Raw genomic sequence first — 15,598 nt, 5'->3', positions numbered from 1 at the left:
AAAACATGGACCATGCGGACCGCAGTGTGGCTGGTGCCCCCAGGGCGTGTATCATGTCAGCTCTGTGACTCTGGGAAACTCTGTATGGGTTTGAAATATGGTGTTTGAGACACTCCTCTTAGAGACCGACAGCACCCATCCGCACGTTAGAGGCTCGGGGAAGTCCTCCAGCACAGAAACACGTCCAACTGTAATTAACCTGCAGGTTCTGAAGCCTATATGACCACAGGTCCCTTTCTGATGTCGCATCCATTAACATCGCCCGAGATGGAATCCAGGACTCAGTCAGAACCAACCCAGAAAATAAAATCTGCCCTCTTGCTGTTGAATGAACGAGAACCAGACTGAAATCCCAGAGGAGTATGTTTGGGTGGGATTAGGAAGAACGTAGGGAAGAGAGAAAGGAAATGAGATCTGATGGGGATGTTTTCATGCTGCAGGCTTGGGATCTTCTTCTGTGTGTTTACTTTCCAGAATCTCTGATACAGAGTATCAGATACAGGAGGCTCTCCCACGTCGGAATCAAGCTGGGGTCCCTTCACTCGGGGCAACTCGGCAAATCCATGACTTAGGGTCACCTTTACCCTTGCCGTCAAATCAAAACATCTTTTTATGAACTTGAAGATGTCTGAGTCACATCTTGCGTTCATTGAATTTACATGAATTTTACAAGACAGGTTCCCTCTGGGAGCTCGGTCCTGACATTTTCCCCAAACGGATGATCCAAGATCCTTCCTAACACTTTATGAAATGATTAGCCTTGGTAAGAAAACTCTAAACAGAATATTTTTAAAGGAAGCCTGAGGGCTGAAGGTTAACTCTGGCTTGGTGTGAAATATGACACATGTGGCCAGCCCTCACTTAGGAGCAAAGTGTGGAGCATTTCTCAGGGCGATCAGACACCCCGGTTTTCCTGCCCTGAGGCGGGAGCCGGCCAGGACCTCTAGTGCTTCAAGAAGCTGACGTTCTGCCCTAAACCCCACAGTGAAAGCACGAGGGAATCTTTCCCCACAGTCTTAGCTTACGGACTTAGGGGCCTAGAGTGACACCTTCTCTCAGAGGAGGAAAAGGTTCTTGTGTGGCGTATTTAAGCGTAAGTGACCTCAGCCAGCCTTAAACGGTTGTGCTTTAAGGAGCACAACCAACCTCGGGAAATGCGGTTCAGTCCCAAACCTAAAACTCTCAAGAAAGGAAACTCAGTACTCACAGGCCCGTTAGGAAACAGGTTAGCTCGCTACATGGAGCGCAGTTCCGGGGAAACTTGGCTTTGGCTGTGGTTCCTCAGAAGTTTCTCAAGTGCAGCAGAATCTGGCCCCTGCCGCAGATGCGTTTGTACGTGTGACAGTTCCCATGATGGACGATTCCCATCCCCTCTGCCTGCTCCCACAGACCCCAGGCCAGAGCTCACAGGCCACAGGTGTGGAGTAAATGTTTACCAAATACGGGAGCAAATGAATGCTCCAAAATATGCCACCGTTTTCTCACAGATTGTACTACTCGGTAGTCTAATGAAAAATAATGTGGTCCCCTTGTGATGGTTTCCTTAATTAAGCCTAAATTCAACAGGGCATAGCTTGGAGGGCGAGTCAGGTCCAGTCCCAGTTTGACCTCAGCTCTATCTGTAAACCTTGGGAGGTTCACTTAAATCATCAGGCCTCATGGGAAGGCAAACTTGTGCAGCTGCTCTGGAAAAAGGAGGGAGTTTCCTCAAAAAATGAAAAAATAGCACTACCCTACGACCCAGCAATTGCACTACTAGGTATTTACCCAGAGGACACAGGAGAGCTGATTCGAAGGGGCACATGCACCCTAATGTATTATCGACAATAACCAAAGTATGGAAAGAGCCCAAATGTCCATCGGCTGATGAGTGGATAAAGACGATGCGGGGGGTGTGTGTGTGTGTGTGTGTGTGTGTGTGTGTACACACACACACACACACACACACACACACACACAATGGAATATTACTCAGCGATCAAAAGGAATTAAATCTTGCCATTTGCAACAACACGGATGGAACTAGAGGGTATTATGCTAAGCAAAATGAGTCAGTCAGAGAAAGACAAATATTGTATGACTTCACTCCTATGTGGAATTTAAGAAACACAACAGATGAACACAGGGGAAGGGAAGGAAAAATAAGATGAAAACAGAGAGAGAGACAAACCATAAGAGACTCTTAGATATAAAGAACAAGCTGAGGATTGCTGGAGGGGTGTTGGGTGGGGGGTGGGCTAAAGGAGCAAGGGGCATTAGGGAAGCCACCTACTGTGATGAGCACAGGGTGTTATATGTAAGCGATGAATCACTGAATTCTATTCCTGAAATCACTGTTGCACCATAGGTGAACTAACTTGAATTTAAATTTAAATTTTTTTAATTTAAATAAATAAATAAATACATCAGAGTTTAAAAAAAAGATCATTAGGCCTCAGTTTCCCCGTCCGCAGAAAGTAAACTCGCCAGGCAGGTGTGAGGACAGTACGCACTGTACATGGGAGGCACGCAGAAAATTCTGAATGCATGTCAGCTCCTATCTGCAAGGGGCAAGTTTTTGGGCGAGCTAGCTGCTCTCCCACGTGACCTCAGGCATCAGGGTTGACTCTTCCTCCAAGTAATCACACGATTTCTTGAAAAGAAACACCATGCTCGAAATAAATGTTATGTTTCTAATGTACCCGGACGCTATCTTAAGTGAGTTACCAATGTTATTTTTAATCTTCAAAACAACCGTAAGAGATAAGTCTCACTGTTACCCTCATTTTACAGACGAAGAAAGCTGAGAACAGAGAAATTAAATAATTTCCTCAAGGTCACACAGCTAGTAAGTAACTAAGATGAAAACCCACACAGTCTGGCCACAATCTGCTCTTAACTACTGTCTCCTCAACTTTTTCAGCGATTTCTGTCATTTGCTTCAACTGATCTGATTGCTAAGTTAGCCTGCACACAGAAGACATTTTGATTTTGTTTTTATGACTCAGGAGGGGGGAAAATAGCTTATTATTTTCAGGCATCAGCCAGACCGTTAGAAAACACTCCATCTGTTTGTGCCTCAATCTAGTCAGGAAATAACAAAAAGAAATTCAAAAGAAGGGGAAAACACTTAAAATGTTTGATTGCCAAGAACTCTACATGGCTTAAGAAAGCCTCCAGCTAAAAATAATCTTTGTATCTAATCTTCAATTACAAAGGAAGAAATTAATTCCCTCCAGACTGTGGCAAAACTTAAAAGTGTCCTCACTTGTCCCATTATTTTTCAATCTGTTCAAAGGAAAACAACCAAAGACCTACAAGACAATCATTTCAAATGTCTCACCGTTGTGAATCTAACTGCGTTACAAAATCAGTGTTTCTTCCATCTACGTATTCCAGAAAAGCATTCTCCTCATGGCCATGCTAAATCAGAATATGGACAGGGTGTCCAGACACCCAATGTCCAGGTCAGGCGTCGTGAAGAATTGGACAGAAGGACATTTCGGGAGCACACGCGAAAGGCCGCACGTTGATTGCTCCTGGGATTCACACACAGACATCCTAAGGATAGATCTGTCCAGGAAAACACCACGGGGAGCCAAGGGGCCAGGGACGTGGGGAGCATGCAGTACAAGAGGAGCAGGTCGAGAGGAAGGACAGGCAGGAACCCAGGACCCTTAGTCCAAGCCCCCAGTGTAATGTGCAGAGTGTCTCTAACAACCAGATGGGAACAAGCGCTCAGGACAGCTTCACTCATTCGTTAGAAATTACACTTGTTAACGTGTATTCTGTTCTGGCTGCAGAGCTAAGAGATGGTTCCACCAGCAAGGCAACGGCAGAGACAAAGATAGAAAGTCAGTAAGGATTCAGAAATCCTAAAGCTGATTGCAAGGTTGGGCATTTAGACAAATCAGTTTCCCCAAAAGACCAGGGTACAAGGCAGGGCAGGCGGTCACCAGGGAGCAGGGTGGACAGACTTGTTCGTGTTTTGCCGTGACTTGTCATGCTCCACGGTCATCGTCCTGACTCGTTCTTCCCGCTAAACTTTCCCTCCAGACGGAGGTGCGTCAGGAGCTGACACGTGTCAACAGCCTGCACGTGGCAGATGAAGGGTGAGGGACGGGGCAGCGGACGGATGGAGAAATGAGTCTGCAAACCAAAGCGGGAAAGAAACCGGCCAAGCAAGTGAGACGAGAAGCCAGCTTACTGCATGTCAGGGTCCAGGGGGCGACCACAGTCCATTTGCTGCTGAGCACAAGAGCAACTCTGGAGACCCAGGATTCTTCAGTGTCCACAAGGAAACAGTAACTCACAACGGGGTTTGCGATGAGGAGTACATGCAGTGATATATCTTGAATGTTTCCAGAGTGTTTGACTCATGGTAAGAGCTGGTGGTGGCTATGGCGGTACAAGGAGGGATGGTGGGGGTGGGGGCAGTGGCAATGGTAGTGATGGGGTAACGGTAGCAGTGCTCATGGTGGGGATGAGAGAGGGTAGTAACTTCCCTGAGACCCTTCCATCGCCCCCACAAGGTTAAGGCGAGCCCTTTAGCAAAGCCCAGCCCTCAAGTTGGTGGAAAGTGTGCACAGAAGGTGAGAAGTAGTGTTCACTCAGCGGTATAGACAACGCTCCCCACCACCACCGTGATTAAGGAGAACAGTAACACAGTTTATGTACAAAATATAGTTATTTCAGTACTGTTTGAATTTTGTTAACTGTACTTGCAGATGAGCTTTTTAACCCTTTCTCTCTAGCCTCCATCTCTAGAAATTGGGGGAGGGGGATGGAACCTTCTTCCCATCCTGTGGAAGCAGAAAACCCACTCCCCTCTGGAAACCAGTTGGGCCATTGCTTACGAAAAGAAACATGCACTTACCATATAACCCAACAATTACAGTCTGGGTCATTTATCCCAGAGAAATGAAAACACGTTCACACACACACACACACACACACACACGTACACACATATTCAGAGCAGTTATATTCACAACAGCAAAAAAATGAAATGTCTGTCAACGCATGAACGGTGAGACATGAGACAAGCTGGGTCACCCACTCAACAATAAACAGGAGCAAACTTGTTTGCACAACAGCCTGGACAGATCTCAAGGGTTTAGTGGGAAAGTCTATCTCCACAGGTTACACACCGATACAATTCCATTGGTCCAACTCTCAAAACGCCAAAATTCAAAAGACAAGGAGTAGATTACTGGTCTCAAGGGCATGGGGAGGGCAGGGCGTGTGGAGGAGGATCTACCAGGGGCGTCCTTTGTATGGATGGAATATTGATTTTGACAGAAGTTACACAAATCTACTCATGGGATAAAAATGCACACAACTGTACCCACGGGCAAACACCAATAAGGGAATGAAATCGTACTGAATTCTCCGGGTCGACCAGATCTCTGGACTTTCTGCCTCCCATTTGCTAATGAATGCCATTCAGCAGGAGTGCTGAATGCTCCCTGTAACGCAGGTAGCCTGGGAAGAAAAACAGAAAACACCTAGGCTTAATTTCAAATCCCAGTGGAAATATTTTTTGAAGTGAAAAGGGTATGCATTTAATAGGGTGCTAAGAGGCTATCACACACAGAGGGAAAAAGATTTATTTTATTTATTTATTTATTTATTTATTTATTTATTTTTTGGGACAGAGAGAGACAGAGCATGAACGGGGGAGGGGCAGAGAGAGAGGGAGACACAGAATCGGAAACAGGCTCCAGGCTCCGAGCCATCAGCCCAGAGCCTGACGCGGGGCTCGAACTCACGGACCGCGAGATCGTGACCTGGCTGAAGTCGGACGCTTAACCGACTGCGCCACCCAGGCGCCCCAAAAAGATTTATTTTAAATAGGCTACATGCATATGACACCACAAAAGGCCATTGAAACAGAAAAAACATAATGATTTTGTTGGAGAGCCATTTAACTGCCTCTGCTGAGTTGAATCTTGGGCTTCGGTTCCAAATCAAAGCCAAAGTCATCCAGTGTTTCTTGTTCTTGAGAGAAATGTCCCACAGCACCACCCTGTGATGACTGGTCGGTATCGGCACCCCGTTCCCACCATGTTGGCTCTGAAAGTGTCCTCACCCCAGACACAGAGAGAAAGTCAGGAGAGGCTAAATTCAGTAGCTCCCTGAGGAAATCCAATGACACCAAACACAGGATGATGAAATTTGTGCGGGAAGCCTGTAGAAATATCCCAGGAGGTGGAGATAAAGCCATGGGGTCCAAACGGGTCTTGTCCCCAGCTACAATTGGGCATCATGTAGCAACCATTGTCCTTTTGGACTCCATATCAATAGGAATGGTCTTGGTTCCTGTAGCTGGCAGGCACTTTTTCCAGAACGGCAGCAATAATTCCAACAACCTTTGCATTTTCACTGCCCAATCTGTAGAAAATGAGCCACAAAAAAAAGGGGTGGGGAGACGAAGGAAGGAAGGAAGGAAGGAAGGAAGGAAGGAAAAAAGGAAAGAAGAAAGAAAGAAAGAAAGAAAAAGAAAATGAGCCACAAAAAAAAGGGGGGGGAGAAGATGGAAGGAAGGAAGGAAGGAAAGAAGAAAGGAAAAAAAGGAAAGAAAGAAAGAAAGAAAGAAAGAAAGAAAGAAAGAAAGAAAATGAGCCACAAAAATACTGGGGACACAGGGACTCAGCTTCCGTCTCTCCGTTTCCCAAAAGGAAGTGATCTGCTATCTTCCCTCAGGTGTTGCCCACCCTTCTGTCAAAGCAAAAATTGCACGGAAGTCAAACAGGAGGGGAAGACTTTATTCACACCTATTGCAACAGGGGAGAGAGGCCAGAACTGAGTCTGAGCTCCACTCAGCCGGAATAAAGGGCAGGAGGGTTTTTAGGAGTAAGAAGGATGTCATTGTCTGTCTGATCCCTAATTGCCTTGACCCAAAAGGAAAGGAGACTTGTCATTTCAGGGCAGAAGTTAGGTCTACAGCGTGGAGCAAAGCACCCAAAGCCGTCAGGCTCTGCGCTCCCCTGGGAACCAAAGATGGGGTGCCTTCTCGCTGGATGGTTACAGTTCAACCAGGTGGCTGCAGGTCCCTGAGAAAGACGGGTCTGGGTTGTAAAACCAGCAAAAGGCTTTGAAAAGATCTTTGTCTCAGATGGGCAGAGAAAGTGTTTATAAGTGCCTCGTCAGTGCTCTAGGAAGAGGCAGGCGGGGCCGGCAAGCAGGGGGAGCTGTCTGAGAGGCAGGGTCTCCCATGCTTTCTCCATGGGACCCCCTACTCCTGGGAGGACAGGGCAGAGGGTGAGGGTGACTGCTGGGCACCCCAGTCTTTGTCAATCTGATCTCATATTTGCCAGCACAGCCGGTGTCGTGAGAAAGGGTTTGGGAGCCAGCAGGTGCTTCCCCTCCCCCCCACCCCCCACCCAGGGGTCTTTCCTGGCCCATTTTCCCTGCGGTCTGCCTCCATTCCTGGAAGATTGGGAAGTGATCATTCCTCCCACGTTAGTGTCTTCCTCACAGGCACACTCCCAACTGTGATTCCTGCCGACCGTTTTTGCTCTGCTCTGAATTTAAGCTGTTCTTTTCCCTCCCCTCATTACTTCCCATGACTATTCTTCCGGAAAGGGACACACATCACAGGGTTCTCCACCTGAGAGGCGAGAGGGAAGCATCCATCTGGAGCGCCCCCACCCTGGGCTCTGGGTGCCAGGGGCGTCACTCCCCTCCCCCATTTGTGCAGAACTGAGTCCTTCCACTCTGGACAGTGAGAGCACCCTCCCCAGGCAGGAAGCTAGGGTGCAGCTGACACTTCAGGGGAGCCCAAAATCCTGCGGGGCCCCAGCCATCTGCCCTGATGGGCCAGACCTACAGACCTGGCCTGGAGGAGGATGGGGTCGCTCACAGCAGGTGTCTGACTCAGCGGGGATTGATAAACTCCACAGGGACAGGGGAAAACGTGCTGAAGCTGAGTGTGGCAAAGCAAACAGGAGGCTGGAGAGATGTGGGGAACCCCGAGGACAGGGGACAAGCAAGGGGTGCTCAGTCTTCTCCCTACTGAGCCCGATTGTTGCAAGACTCTGCTACTTCTCCATCTGGAGTGTTCTGTCCCACCCCCACGGGACAGGCTCAGGGGCCTCACCCCCTTGTCTGTGTGAATATGTAGCCCATAGGTCAAAGACACAACAGGAAAATAGAAATTAGATTTGCCTAGAAGGTGGTGCAGCGTAACGAGTAAGAACACACACACACACACACACACACACACACACACACACACTTCTACATAAGGGAAGGTCTTTGCTCATCAGCTAACACATACTGAGCCTAGGACTAATATTTTGCCGAAGAAACTGTATTAAATATGAGAACGCTATTAACACCATCCATACGAGAGGTCACAGTGCTTTGCCAGTCGGATGAACAATGGCCTCTTAGTGCGTGATCGGAGAAGAGGAAATTGCTACAACAAGCATTTTTTTCTGTTAATTCTTCTACATGAAATAATTGATCACACGTCAAGCTTCCCCTTTAAAACATTCATCTTGCCCATGTGCTTATTGGTGAGACACGCTCAGCCTGTTCGGCTACGGCCCACGGCAGAGCAATTATTTATTTTACCATTTGCATTTAAACCAAACGGTATTAAAATTCATCAAGGCGCCATCCCTGATATTACAAAACCGAGGGCAAGTCTATCTCAGGGTTTCTGAAGCCATCTATCCTCCAAATAACGAGACAGTCTGTGGCCAACACATATTATAGCTGACTTTATTGTATTTGCCCTTTAGACAGCACAGGAACACCACTGACAAAAATACATCCGGCAGTACGGCTTCCTATCAACAGTGCAGTCAGCCTCCAGCAACAGTGGGCCAAGGAAATTCCCTTTGCTTTAAGGACCCTGCGCCCATGTTGTGAGATGATGTATTTTGGGGGGCGGGGAGAATTCTAAATCAAGCAGCAAAGGGCCACGTCTAGCGCACTGCTCCCAACCCGCAGCGTGCTGGCGACACGCGGCCCAGAGGGCTTCAGCTGCAAGACGTACGTCCTCACTCCCTTCCAGCAAAGCGACTGCTTCCAGAGTCTGCGTGTTCCAGGGAACACTCCCTGGGTGAACTTTAATTAGCAGTGAAATACAATCCCAGATAAGTCAAGGAGCATGACGATTTATTCTTGTGGGACTCGAATCGACACCTAGGGATCTCCAGAAGAGCCAGTGATTCGTATATATTGTTTAACTGCTTCTATCTCATCTCAACCACAGAACAGTCTTCGGGAGGAGGGGCGAGGTGAGCATAGCTGTTCGGAAATGGCCCAGCCGGCCGGCTTCCGCGGGAGTCACTTGGGCCCTGTGTCCCCCACGTGTTAGCAGCAGAGGCTCGTCGTTGCCTCCCAATCACACGCTCCCTTCAGCAGCTCCTGTTACCTCCGCAGCATGGCGGAAAAGACCAGGGAGAGCAACAAAGGTGTTTCATGAAGACCACTGATGATTTTCCTCGGCGGGCCACAGTTAGGACGCCCAAACTGAGGGTATCCACGGGGGCGGAACAAGCCACGACCCCAGGCTTACCACATGCAATCCACAGGCGCCACTCGGGTTGGGTGCCCGTTTCCCGGAAGGTCCGTTTGACCCATTCCCACTTGAACTCCTAAGCCCGTAGGCAGCTTCACGGTCATCAGACCTGCTCAGTGTAGGAAGGAGGAATCCGCCCAGCACAGTGATGTCAGGACACAAACAGGAGCTAAACAGGCCCCTTTTCCTCAAGCTCGAGCTGGAAATGAAGCTATTATTTCTCAGACACTCCTCACTCAGAATTTGTGTCCACTGACCTTGGTCTGGGCTACAAAAATAGTAACATTGATTTCTCTTAATGTTTTTTAGGAGGGGGGAGAGCACAAGAAGGGGAGGGGCAGAGAGAGGGAAACAGAGGACCTAAAGCAAGCTCTGAGCTGACAGGCTGACAGCAGCGAGCCCCACGTGGGGTTCGAACTCAAGAACCACGAGATCATGTCCGATGCTCAGCCGACTGAGCCACCCAGGTGCCCCACTAACATTAATTTTTAAATTAAATGTAAAACTTGGCTTTGTGCTTTCTGGAACTTTTCAGGATAATATAAATTAATGCAAAAGAAATGTTTGCTAAGAGATAGCGTGAACAAGCTTGCAGGATGCATATTCATCTAATTTCATAGAACAAATTATTTTTGAATGCAGAGAAGAGCCAGTTAACGTACAATAGGCCAAAATCAAATGCAACTCACTGTTAATGACTCATTCATCTATTAAAACAGAGCCTTGGCGTTTGCACGAGGAACAGACCATACTTTGCACATCTCACCAGTTGTATACACTTGAACGTGGTACAGTACAACTGTTTCAACGGAATATTGTAACTCAGACTGCAAGGTGCCTTCTGGCCTCACCCCAATCCGTTGACTAATGGGTCTCAGCCACATTTACAAATGCATCTATCTAAAGGATGATGCTCCTCCGGGAACTATTAACTTAGCTCAGATGCGCACGCACTCAGGACAAGTTGAGGACGTTTACTGGTTCAGGGAACCAAAGCTACCACACAGCTGTGTGCGGCCGTGGAGCAAAAGAGAGGGTCAGAGGGTAAGTGCTTCTGGTTTCAGAGACTGGACCAGTCAGTCGAGTCCACCACACAAGGTGCAACCTTTGCACAGACAAAGAGTTTCAGGAAAATGGGGGGGCTTCGATGTGAGAGAAGGGGAGGGGAACCAACAGGGGAGGAGATAAAGAAGGCATCTTCGGGGCAGTGATGGGACAAAGAAATTGGCTGGATCGAGTATTCACGCAACATCACCTTCACCCAAAACAATTTTCGAGTTGCCTTTTAACAAAAGATGTGAACACAATGAAAATCGGGATAAGAAGACAAAATCTACCCAGTGAACACAGAAGAGGAAAATCATTTTACCAGATTAACTGAGGCCTCGGAATTCCATTAACATTAGATGCAAACCTTAGCTCTGAGTCTCCTGACACCATGAAAATACTATAAATGTAAAGAAATCAGGATGGCAGGATGGCAGGGTGGCCGGAAGCCGGGCCAAGAGGGCTGCCCTGGCTCCTCCCCCTCCTCCCAGTGACTGTCATCATGGAAGACCGGCCCCATGTGGACAGCACTGCCCCTCCGGCTCATCCTTCCTTCCCCCTGAGTCGTCCTGGCCCGGGGCCCACGTGCAGCCTGGTCTCAGTGCTGCTCTGCTCCCCGTACCGCTGGCCCTCTGCGGTCTCTGCCGGCAGCTGTTGGGTCACTCACACGATTCTGGCCCGACCCAGCTGCTGGGGAGGAGGCAGGAGGCCAGGCTCTGTCCACTGGCCTCAGTATTTCTGGATTTGTGATGATTAGGTGAAAACCACCACGTACGGGGGCTGCAGGGAGAACGGCGTTGGGACGAGAGGCAATACAAGGGACGTGATGTGACCCCCTCCCTGAACTGCTTACGATCTGGCCGAGATCTTACCACCACCGAGCCCAGGAAGGAGAGGGCTGCCCCTTTTGGCTCCGGAGCTCTCCTCGCTCTCCCCTCCCCGGATCATAAACCGGGGCTCCGCTGCAGGCTTGCTGGGGGGCTTCCCGGGCACGCCTCTGAGCCTTTGGCTCCGGGCAATAACTCCTCATAAACCTCCTGTTCCACTGAAATCACATCCATTCCTGTACTTTATTTTTATTCCTCATCTATCAGCCTGCTCTTCTCTGCTCTGCTTGCACTTTGCATTGCTAACCACCCTCGCCTTCCCGGTGAATCTCCCCGGCGCCTTTACCACCAGCGCCTCCAACGTCTCCGTGTCGCCCTGTTTCGTAACACTTCGCCGAGGGGGTCAGAAAGCGGTGAAACCATTCAGGCAAACAGGAAGCATTTACGGGCTCCTTCTCTGTGTGTGCAGAGCGGCCAGCCCCCTCCCCAGTTCCAGAGACACCTGCCTGCCTTTCCAGCGCTCCCCACCCCGGCCTTTGCTGTGTCTTCCCCGGCGGGCCCTGCTCCCCACCCCCGGCTCAGTCCGTCCAGAGCCACTGCAACAAAACACCGCGGTCTGGGTGGTTTATGAAGCACAGACGTTCATTTCTCGCCCCTGGAGACTGGAAGTTCAAGACCGAGGCACCACCAAGATGGGTGGCGTCTTCTCGCTGTGTCTTCGTGGAGCAGAAGAGGCAGAGAGTGCTCGGGGGTCTCTTTCATAAGGGCACTGAGCCCTCCCTTCAGGGGGCCCCACTCTCATGACCTAATCACCCCCAAAGCCCTACCTCCAAACGCCATCACCTTAGGGATTAGATTTCAACATACAAATTTGGGGGGAGGGGACACAATCATTGTCAAGAGCACCCACCTTACTCCTCTGTAGGGTGTTCAGTGCCCTCATGGTCTCCCCTCAACACAACCTGCTTTCGGGAAAACACCCAATCCCATCATTTTCTTCTGAGAATGGAAGCCACCTTGTCCCCTCTCCCTGAGACACGGAGGCTCCTCACCTCTCACTACAGGGAGAGGATCCAGGCATCCAGGGGATAGGGAGAGCTGGCCCAGCTTCTCCCGCGTCCCCTCCCCCCCAGACCCCCCTTTCCTCCACCCCCAGAACAAGAGAAGTGGAAAACAGGACAGTGGGATGTCTTTGGCCAAGAGTGTCTGCCTACCAGCCAGACAGGGAGGGGACTGGGTCTTGTACAGCAGAAGTTCATTAGAGTCAGTTTGCACAGCAAGCACAGTTTATGGAAAACCCCAAATGCCAGGCGCCTGGGTGGCTCAGTTGGTTAAGCGTCCGACTGGTTCGGGTCCTGATCTCAGAATTGGTGGGTTCAAGCCCCGCATCAGGCTCTCTGCTGTCAGTGCAGAGCCTGCTTCGGATCCTCTGTCTGCTCACTCTGCCCTCTCTCCTGTGCTCTCTCTCTCAAAAGTAAACATTAAGGGGCGCCTGGGTGGCTCAGTCGGTTAAGCGGCCGACTGCAGCTCAGGTCACGATCTCACGGTCTGTGAGTCCATGAGTTCGAGCCCCGCGTCGGGCTCTGGGCTGATGGCTCAGACCCTGGAGCCTGCTTCCGATTCTGTGTCTCCCTCTCTCTCTGCCCCTCCCCCGTTCATGCTCTGTCTCTCTCTGTCTCTCTCTGTCTCAAAAATAAATAAACGTTAAAAAAAAATTAAAAAAAAAAAAGTAAACATTAAAAAAAAATTTTTTTTAAAGAAAATCCCCAATTGCCAAATAACCCTCTAAAACTGCTTAAAGCAGCAGCATGTTCAACATCAACATATCATCTTGCACAAAATGAGACACAGCCCCTGTCCTCCGCTGGGCCAGGACGAGGCGTCTTCTGTGAAAAGCAGTGGGCGAGTCGGCTGCCCTCAACAGTGCACCAGATGTGTGGACAGGTTCCGGACCCCCACTCGCTGGGGACCTCACGTCGCAAGAGGCAGTGGGAACTAAGATGTCTGGCCCCAGATGTACCTGGCACCCCTGGGCACTCGTGCTGGGGAGGAAACAACCCCCCCCACCAGTCCCTCTGGTGCAGACCCTGCCAGGACCCCCAGCCCCGGGGTCGTGGGACCCTCGTGACAGCTCTTCTGCTTCCCTCGTGCTCTGAACGGCCGTCATCTCAGGGTTGGGGGCACCCAGACTCTCACTCTGGAAAACGCTCGCCTGGAATTTAATCTCACCTCTAGCCCTCTCGGAAATTAAACGTTAGTGTTTGACGGGACCTTGTGTGTGGCGTATCTGTGTGCTGAAAAGCTAAGGTCCCCAGCGTCTGAGTCGCACCCAGTGTGCGTGTGTGAGCCCCGCCCTCTGCCCTGTGGTCATCTTTCCTCTGGGCTTTGCTTTAATGTGGCAGATCTAACAACACCACAGATGGGTGTGTGCCCTGAGGGGTGCCACCAGCTCCCAAGTTCCACGTGACGTGCCCTGCCCAGGGTTATGTGCAGGGGAGAACGTCTTGACTTGACCCTAGACAGTCATGGAGCAGAAGGGAGAGTCCTCGTCTGGGGGAGGGGCTCACCCACCCCAGGATGGAAACCCCGTTGGGGGGTGGGTGCTGGCACCTGGAGGTGCCCCATGGAAGCAGATGCTGCCTGCACGGGGCCAGCTGAGGACACAGAGCTGAACCCAGGATGGAGATCACACAGTTACTACTTTGTGGATGCACCAAGAAAATAGCTGTTTGTTTACAGGGGTTGCTTGGGCAGTGTTGCAATACATCATTTGCACTGTCGGTCCTCAAAAATGCATCGGGGTCATTTATCAATCAAAATCACTTGCCCGTGTGTGTTGCTCTCATTTGTCATGGTAAGGGGAGGGCAGCTTTCAAGTTTCTGAGACTTCTCCCGCTTCCACGGATTCATGATTCTGTAATCCTGGGCCCAGGTGTGGGGTACATTCCCTCCTGACCACCTCTGAATTTTGGCTGAGCCTTGGGCAAAGGGGAGTGAAAATACACACACACACGCACTCGGGCTTAACGGAACACTAGCTCCGGGTGGCACCCCCTAAGGAATGGCCACAACACATCGTCCAGATGCGGCATTCTGTGGACAAGTTTCTGTGACAGGTCGCTAGACTCACCCCCAGCCATGGATCGAAGGGAGGTAGCCACAACAGAAGGACACGATTCGTTACCCCCCAAATGCCCACTTTCAGGAACAGGTGGAGGTTCAGAATAAGCCGGGCACACAAGATGGAGACTGTCAATGGTGGGACACCGCAAAGAGGGAGCTGAGACCCAGAAGGGGAAATCCCTGCCAGGAACACCAGCAGAGTGGAGGAGCCAGGCACTGGGCGTACTTTCCCGGGTACCTGGTGGGATCCTTTTGTCAAAGCCTGTGAACGTAGGCTTTGACGTAAGGCTGCTGGTGAAGAGCAGGTACCTACCCAGGGACAGCAGGAGGGACTCAATGCCAGCTCCCCTGAAGCCTCAGAACATCGAGGATGCCCTGAAACCACTTTAGCTGCCTTCTGCCTCCATAGGTGTTAGAACCAAGTCTCCCCCCATGTCCTTAGGGCACCAGGAACTGCTCTGACTTTGTTGGCCCCAAAGCGCTAAAACCAGAACCGCTAATCGTGCCCAGTGTGGTGTCGCAGTGAGAAAACGTCGCAGACACCAGAAAACATCCGTGAAACTTGGACGTCCACATAGGGTATCCTAGGATAGTTTACAAGCCAACTATTGGAGGAAGGGGAAATGAATGGCTCTCCACCTCATGAGGTTCTCTGGATAGTGCTGCCCAGGAGGCGTGGGGCCAGGGGCACAGTAAGAGGAAGACCACCCGGACCCAAATTAACCGACGGTAGAGGGGCGCCTGGGTGGCTCAGTCGGTTGAGCGTCCAACTTCGGCTCAGGTCATGATCTCATGGTTCATGAGTTTGAGCCCCGCGCCGGGCTCTGCGCTGACAGCTCGGAGCCTGGAGCCTGCTTTGGATTCTGTGTCTCCTCTCTCTGCCCCTCCCCGATTTGTTCTCTGTCTCTATCAAAAATAAATAAAATAAAATAACATAAAATGAAATGAAATGAAATAAAGTAAAATAAAACAAAATAAAACAAAATAAAACAAAACAAAACAAAACAAAACAAAATAAAATAAAATAAAATAAAATAAAATAAAACAAAATAAAACAAAACCAATGGTAGATACCAATGCACACGTG

This window comes from Panthera uncia, chromosome A2 (genome assembly GCF_023721935.1).
Source record: "Panthera uncia isolate 11264 chromosome A2, Puncia_PCG_1.0, whole genome shotgun sequence".
In the NCBI taxonomy this organism is placed as follows: Eukaryota; Metazoa; Chordata; class Mammalia; order Carnivora; family Felidae; genus Panthera; species Panthera uncia.
This window is presented reverse-complemented; position numbering follows the sequence as displayed.